At 39.6% G+C, this 8,980-nt stretch overlaps 1 pseudogene; it reads left to right on the forward strand.

Annotated features, from left to right (window-relative positions):
- The first annotated feature begins 5,908 nt into the window (after positions 1 to 5,908).
- The window catches only part of LOC112523721, a 19,819-nt pseudogene continuing 16,747 nt past the window's right edge, over positions 5,909 to 8,980 (forward strand).

An 8,980-nucleotide genomic window follows, 5' to 3' on the forward strand; every position in this document is an offset into this window, starting at 1 on the left:
CACTTGTTTTATCTCTTGCTATGGATAGAAGACAGCATGCCTGGAAAAGTCGTTGATCTGAATATTCGAAGAGAAATCCAACGTCGAAGGAAATCTGTGTATCTTCAATCCACTTTTCCTTGTAATTCTTTTTCTATATCTTCTTTCATTGATTGTATTTACATTTCTGTAAATTCTGAACATGTACTGTAATACTTGTATTATTTCCTTTGATTAATAAAATGAGTATTCCATGTGCCTCACTGAAAAAGATCCCAAAAAAAAGTAATAGGGACACAAGTCTATGAGTTCCAGTGTTACTTTTCTCGTTCGCTGACAGTCTATAAGTCAGTGAACAAGCTTTCAGTTTCAGTTTCCATACTTGTAATTTTCTTAGATATAACTTAAGAAAACTTCTCAAGCTGATACTGACCAAACTGAAAAAGATCCCAAAATAGTAAAAAGGGACATGTATGTTATAAATAACTTTTCCTTGCTATTATTTGATAAGATAACTTTCTTTATGTTATCTTGTTATCGTCAAATAGGGGGAGATTGTTGATCCTCTCTCTCTCAGTGATTTGATGATAATCTCTTTTAATCTATCGAAAGACAGCATTCACACCAAAGAACCTTCAGCAAACGTCGAAGACTGAAACTGAAGATTAGAGACTGGCGAGTACGTGATCTGAAGCGGTATTCAGTTATTACGAACCTTTCAACATATGTGTGAAGACTGCTCTAGCTTTAGCAAATGATGATGAGACCTTCAGGTCATTCCAGCATTCAACAATCAAAAGAAGCTTGCTTAGCACGATAGTTGTTGTCTTGTCTTTATGCACACAAAAGACAAACCCATACCCTTACTAAAGTTAGTACGGTACGGAGCCGATTATTCGACTCTTTGTCCACCAACTTTAGGTAAGGATGTTTGCTTCGAAATAGTACTTTTGTACTATTTACTGTTGCAAAGGATAAGCCCTCCTCTTAAGGCTTGACACGCACTCTATACCCTACCTTATTGCATTAAATGTTCATTTAATGCACTGGATATAAATAGAAGTGTTTTATTCTCCATGCAAGAGAGCATGTAGCGCATCTCTCTGCTATCCTATTCTTACTTCAAGCATCTTCTTGCTTAAGTAAAAGATCTTTATTTTCTAGCATTATCTTTTCTTGTATTTGCTAAAGATCTGTGTGTAACCAAAGGTTGTTTAGATAGGTTTTCTTTACCTTATCTTTCCGCAAACAATCTTGTAAAATCTGTATTGATCTTCTCTATCAATATATATATATATATATATATTAAATTTGAAAACTCTATGTTTGTATTCATCCCCCCCCTTTCTACAAACTGTGTCTTATCCTGTAGACCCTTTCGGGACCAACAATAGGAAAAGCACCACTAGAGGCTGTCAGCTTCTAGGTGAAAAGTTGGTGAGTCGGACAAGTAAGAAGCAAAAATCAGTGTCCACATCAACCGTTGAAGCTGAATAGGTAGCCGCTGGAAGTTGTTGTGCCCAAGTCCATTGGATGAAAAACCAGTTGAAAGACTACAAACTATAATTCTCGAAGATTCCTATCTATTGTGATAGCATGAGTGCTATTGTAATTGCAAACAACCTTGTACTTCACTCCAAGACCAAACATATATAGATCAAATATCATTTTATCAGAGATCATGTTATGAATGGTGATATTGAACTTCACTTTGTTCCATCTGATTTCCAACTCGCTGACTTTTTCACCAAACCTCTTGATGAGACAAGATTTAACGTCTTGATCAGCGAACTGGGAATGCTAAACGTTGAAGAATAATTTTCTTCAGCTATACGCATCAATCAGTAAGTGAAATGATTCAGGGCTCTATCTTTATCACTGAACTCTTGAATAAATGTATCTATTATCTCTAAGGTATGTATACTTGTTCTTTTTCTTTACAACTTAAAACTATCACTGAAGCTTTCCTTCTTCAGTGATCAAAACGTTTTAAAAGTTTGTTTCAGTAATTCTTTCTGTCGCTAAACATTTTTAAGTAAGCATATCTCTTTTATACTTGTCTTTTCTTAAAATCAAAATGATCACTGAACCTTTCTATCTTTAGTGATTCAAATGTTTTTTAAAAGACAGTTTCAATGATTCTCTTAAAACTATCACTGAAGCTTTTTAATGAAAATATATTCTTCTAAGATATTTTCATTTCTTAAAACAAAACAATCACTGAACCTTTTCTTCTTTAGTGATCAAATGTTTTAAAAGGTTTTTAATTCCGTGATTGTCTTATCACTGAATGTGACTCTTTAAATTTCTTAAAACCTTTTCATTTCAAAAGAAATAGTTCATGAACCATCTTAATGACGACATTCTCTGTTACCAATACGAATCGCTTTGAGAAGCGCAAAAAGGTCTGACACACGCGACCTGATATAACTTCCATCCAATAATGGATGAGAATGTGCCATATTTCTCATCATGGCAATTCCTCAACACTCGTATTTTCTCTCTCCTATTTCTTTTCTTTCTCCTCCTACCTATAAATATGAGATATCTTCCCTCATATTTTCTTTACGCTTACAAAAATCTTTGACGAACCTCTGCCAAAAAGACTTTGCAAGCAAGAAATCTCCAAAGAACACTCAAATCCTTCGACCTTCTTCCCAAGAACTCTAAGGTCGATAACTTTCTTTAAAACTTTGAACTATTCTTCTCCTTCTTAATGAAACTATTGTTTGAGATTTTAAGAACTTTGTTCCCTTAAAACACAAACAGAAAGGTTAATAACACATTCTAATTTGTGGTTATAATCTAGTTTCAAAAACACTATTCTACTTGAAAAACCCTTATATATCATTTGTGGATTTTTCAAAAGAAGTTTTGTTGTTCTAAAACTTAAAAAGATCACAATCAAATCTTGGACTACTAATATAAACTACTTTTCTTCTTATTTCTTAACCAAAAACAGAAAATGGCTGCCAAGAACGTGAACTTTACCGTGGAAGACATCTCCTTCAAGTCCAACAACTACATTGCCTTGTTGGACATCCCCACAAACAAAACTATCTACGAGGATGCTGCTGCCTTCCTAAAGATGTCCCAATCGCCTACGCTCTCAACCATGAACCTGTCATGGTTAGAGAGGCCCTTCAGCAGTTTTGGATGACTGCTGAGGTGATGCAAGAGGAGGAAAAAAATGGCCATCAAGTGGAGAAAATCTTCGTCACCTTCAACAGGATGACTGTGAGCTTTGGCGTGACCACTCTAAGGCACGCTCTTCGCTTCCCAAAGGGTCCATTCCCCAATGACCCCTCTACTGAAGAAATCATCGCCTGCCTCAATGACATTGGCTACCAATGGCCAATGAAGAAGGAATCCAGCGAGCCCCTCAAATCACTCTCCAAAATCAAGAAGAACCGCATGTCAGCAGTGTGGCAGTTCCTGTTCTTGCACTTTATCCAGAGTATGGGTTGAAAGACTGGTTGCTAGGATCAGGCTTCCAGAGTCGCTCTCATCATTGGCGTTTCAGTGATCCATCACCGACCGATCAACTTTTTTGCCGTCATCTTCGATGACCTGGCGCTTAAGTTGAATAAGCGTCAGAAGGAGAAAGTGGTTCCCTACACCCGCTTCTTGTCAATGGTCTTCGCCAAGATCTTTGGTGAGAAATACTCCAAGGAAGGTAACCTTCCTGTCTGCAGGCTTGGATCCAGGATTCTGGATCACAAGCTCAGGGATAGAGATGTTGCACTATCTTCAGTGGTGCAATACTCTTCAATTCGCCCTTCTCCTTCTCAGGTGGTCAAGACAAGGGAACCCCCCCCCCCAAGTCTAACCTAACCACCACAACCCTTTCTACAAAATGCCCATCTCAACCAACCTTTGGTTCTCCTTCGAGGACCAAAAAGGCCAAAAAGGGGACTACCAGATCTCTGGTTGTGTCCTCTCAAAAGGTCTCAACTATCAAAAAAAGCCTTAACCCCGAGGCAATTTCAGTCAGGCATCCTAGCTCTTTAGTGATATCTGATATCACTGTCGTACCAGTGGCACCTCACCCAACCGCCTCATTGACCCAAATCACTGAAGGTGTGAATATCAGCGCTTCCACCGCTGAACACTCACTTCCAACCTTCTCAACCATCTTTTCCTGCCCTCCTTTGTTGATCTCAACACGTGTATGTGAGTCATCAGTGCCAGTCCTCTCTGATGATGAGACACTCACCACTGGACTTGAGGTAGCTTCTCAGCATACTGGTGCTCATCCTCTCGAGCGCACCATGGAGACAACCAGCGTTAATCCTTCAAATAACGTTAAAGACCCCTCAGGTATTCCACACTCCTACCCTTTCGATTCTTCTAACCCTGAGCATTCTTATGCTCACTCACATTCTTTTTCATGTCCTTCTAAGGCCCAGGCCATGGATGCAGAAGAGTACGATATGGCAACGAATATGAAGCTGCTCCTCCCAGCAGTTGAGACTGTCCTCATCAAAATGGACAAGGTCCATAAGGACATGTCTCACAAGGATGAAGTTGTTACAGACCTCTCAGCCATCAGGGCTGAAGTCCAAGAGGTAAAAGCCAACTCTCCTCTCTCCAAGAGGACATTCGAGAAAATGTTGAGGCCATCGTTGCTCTCATGAGCAAGGCTGATGAAGCACACGCTCAACATATCCAGCAAGCGGAGCTGCTGCAACAAGTCTTGGTTGCTCTCCGTCAACCAGCTTCAGTGCCTCCTCCCTCCTTTACTGCTGATGATCACGCTCAACTTAATAAAGTGTGTGAAGCGACGATAAGCCTAGCCAGTGCTTTTACATGGCTAGAGGAGATGATGGTCCTTCAAATCCAAAGCGTTGACTAACTCTCTGGCTATTGCTCTATAGCTATTACTAGAGAGGGGGAGATAAGGTCTGACGCTGGACCATTTGCTGCCACCCCTGCTGAACCTACTGCTCCAGTAACCCATGAAGCTTAAGCTCCTAGAGCTGAAGCTGACGCTGAAGTTGTCTATGATATCCTAACCTCCTATGAAGCTCTTGCAGCTGAGGAAGTTGATGTCGTCCGAGCAGAAGCTGAAGCTCGTGACGATGACCTTCCCATCACCTCTACACCTGTTACTAATGATGTGGAAGAAGACATTGATGATGATGATGATGATGATGATGAAGGCGAATCTCCTAACCTCCCTGACTCTGGCAGCAACCTGGATGACGATGACAATGATGATAACGACGAAGATGACTTCACCATCCAGTACTAGCGTCCTTCCACTGCCACCAAAGGAGTTGCTCTCAAGAATTCAGCATCCCAGGGGGAGCAAAGGGGAAATGAGGGTGCTCTAGAAACGAACCAGGGCACCAAGTCTAAGGGCAAAGGTGTCGCTGAAGAAGGGAACCTCAAGGTATTATTCAAACCCCTTGAACTCTTATATGATGAGTCCTCAAACCAAGTAATCATCACCTCCTTGTATCAATTGTCTATTCCCTCGACTACCTGCGGTCGGCTGGAGGAATGGGTACCTGTGAACCCAACCCCTAGTGCTCTTACCGACCAGCAGATGACTTAGCTCAGGGAGTCACTCGACCAAACAAGAGTAAAAATACCTCTTCTTACCTCTAGTTGTGGTGAGTTCGACTTTCTGAATAAAGCTGAAAGACTCAAGGCCCTCAAAGCTGAGGAAGAACTTGCTCTAGAAAAGAAACAAACTGAGGAAAGGTTAAAGTTGGCCAAGTCTCTAGCCGCAAATGTTCTTCACAAGAGAAAATCCAAAAAGACGGTGAACGCTGTCGAGGCCTAAGCTAAGCTTCTGTCTAATGCAGCGGCTGAACGTGAAAAGAATCTAAAGATGGTCGATCGTGACAAGAGGTGGAGCGAAGCAAGCCTTAACAAGAGGATCAACCCTCATCCAATTACAAGTGTCAACTTCAGCTAATGAATGAAAGACGATGGGACGCTGGTCTCCATGCTCATCACCAGGGATAATCTTGAGGCCGTCACCGAGTACCCTTCCTACCTTGGCCAATATGGCTACACAGAATGGCTGGAGATCCGACTAGCCATTCAGCGTTCAAAGTCCAGATGTAAGCCGATTATTGAAGACATCATCAACGAGCTGATCAAGAAGGTGTCCAGATATGTTGCAATCCCTGAAAGGCCAATGTTGAAAAAAGGTGGAAGAAGAAAAAGGCCTTCAAGCCTTAATGATGGACCATCCGTAAGGAACGAACATGAAACAAAGTTCTCGTTGGATGAAGTCCTGAAGGCTTCAGTGAGCTCTGACATTTCAATGTTGAACTTATCACTTCCAGCGAAGGGTCCTTACATACTCAACACTGTGCATGTGAAGCTTGAGTTAGGAGTTATATTCCTTGACTATGAAGGCAAAGTCAGATTTCAACGAATGTCTTGAGTTACATCTATGCCTAATGGAACACCTCGGATATTTCAGGTTCTGGCTAGATGAAGACCTCAAAGGTGAAATGATTGACCGAAAGATCAAAAGGAAGTTTCTATGTCGAAAGGAGCTTGGAGAAAATGTACCTGGTTTCATTAAGTTGAGCGACTTAGACTAGTTTCTTTCTTTTGTAATTTGTCCATTCACTGTAAACTATATTCTATGTCTATTTTCAGTGTTCAATCTTATATTTTGTAAGTTTTAGAAATGTACTAAACGACTTGTAAGATTTCCATCGAAAATTAATATAAGTATTTTTGTGCATCACTGAAAAAGATCCCTAAAAAGAGTAATAGCGTGTAACATCTACCTTGAGCAAACCTCAAATTACCAATCTTATAAAATCTCCAATAAAATATAATTTATTGATTATTAGGACCAAAAATTTATCCTAATTATCCTAAAAGTTTTGCCAAAACCATCGGGGCCAAGGATGGAAAATCTGAAAATGTTGATAAAACAACTAAGTTTGGAAAAAGACCAGAGGTGAAGCATTGGTTCAGAGGCGATGCATCGGTCCAGAGGCGATGCATCGGTCCAGAGGCGATGCATCTGTCCAGAGGCGATGAAGGACCACAGGCCATGAAGGACCAGAGGCAATGAAGGACCAAAGGCATGAAGGACCAGAGGCATGAAGGACCAGAGCCATGAAGGACCAGAGGCAATGGTTCAGAGACCATTCAATGGTCCTGAGACTAACACCTTGAAACACACAAATCTGGGCATAACATTAATTAACCTCAAAATATGGGATATTAATTTCTAGAAAAACATCGAAATATCCGTTCTATTTTAGTGATAAAACCACCCAAAAAACGATTCCAAACCGGATATAACGGATATTTACTTACAATCCAAATTATGTAGCCAAAAGAATACGGGACAAGACTATATATATATATATATATATATATAAGCTAATATTTACCCAAAAGCAAGATCGATATCTTCAAGATCCCCGGTATATCTTCAAGTCAAACAACGGAATCTTTCTTTTTGTCCATCTTCTTTCCTGAGAGAGGTTGCCACTTAATGGTAAGCCAACGCTTAGTGAGTCAAATAGTTAAATATTACATATCAATATCGCACATGTTTATAAACATACATAATAAACTCTTATCAATAATAGAGTTCAAGACATCATCCAGATATGAACCAAGACTTACAAGGAACCAAGTGAACAATTACGTACCGTATGCCAAAATCATAGGATTCCATATTCAAATCACCATAATATACCATACCGTTGATGCTGGATACAACAAGGAGACAGGATCAACGACCAAATATATTCAACAACGTTATAATACCGATAAATATTAAGAACCAAGAGATCAAATCGGTATACATAACGAAGATAGTGCATCACCCCGTCCTTCACCTCCTGGGCTCATGCCAAAGTCTGAGTCAGAATCATACATTACGGGAAACCTCGCACTGCCCGCCTTCCTCTACCGGGTATGTCCCAAGGTTCCCTACTCATTGTTCTTCCTTCTTTCTGAGCAATGAGTATTCACAATCGTAGAAAGTCTCACCCGTCCAACCCGGAATCTTGACTTCGCCATAAACTTCCGGTGTGCCACACGAAGTAGTACCCGTAATATGGCGTACAACACAAGGAGCAAAACAAACAAGTCCGGATCCGAAAAGCAGACCGATGTACCGATATAGTAATATGGAATCGMCTCAAGAGACGGAATCAAAGACAAATCAAGATCGTGTGACTCCATTCAAGACCAAAACATTCATATGAAAATATATATATGTTCAAATCAATATGTAACAATTAACTAAATAACTCACCGGGCAGCCGTGTAATACCGAAAAGCTCCAAATTGAGCTCACAAAGCAAGTCCAATCTACCACACTTAGATTGCTTCCAAAATATCAAAACATGTCCTAATTACCCCCTGGAGAAAATGTACAAAATATAATAAGCAATCAGTATAAGAAACCCATGATATACACATATCCTATTTGAACATTTTACCCAAATTTCTATGTACAGCTGCTGCATGCAGAATTGTTTTGCCTATTTTAATCTCGAAATCATGCCATGATCATAAAATAAGAAATAAACTACACTCAAATATATAATTAAGGAAATTGGCCTCACCTGATTTGGATCTTTCTACGATTTTATACAGATTTTCAAAGTATGCACACTTTCAAAGCAATCAAAAGTGGAAATTCTCATTTTCATACATTTTCCTCAAACCATTTCGATTCCAAACCATTCCAACTTCTGAATCTCAACTTAATACAACATATTTGACATAAACAACCAAAATTCAACCTTTATTTATCATTTATATTATCTCCCAAATCATTGACTTAATCAAGTCAAAGTTCATATGATGAACTTGYWTAAATCTYGATAATCTCTTGAATCTAATGACCATTTCAAGMCAAAAACACTAAAATGCACTCATTTTATACACTTAAGATCAAAGCCATATGAAGCCCTAACTCTATTTCAACATGCAATCCATAAAACAAGAATGTCAACCAAGAACAAGTGCAAAAATAGATTATACCTTACTTGATGATCAA

This window comes from Cynara cardunculus (assembly GCF_001531365.2).
Source record: "Cynara cardunculus var. scolymus isolate 2C chromosome LG 12, CcrdV1, whole genome shotgun sequence".
NCBI lineage: Eukaryota > Viridiplantae > Streptophyta > Magnoliopsida > Asterales > Asteraceae > Cynara > Cynara cardunculus.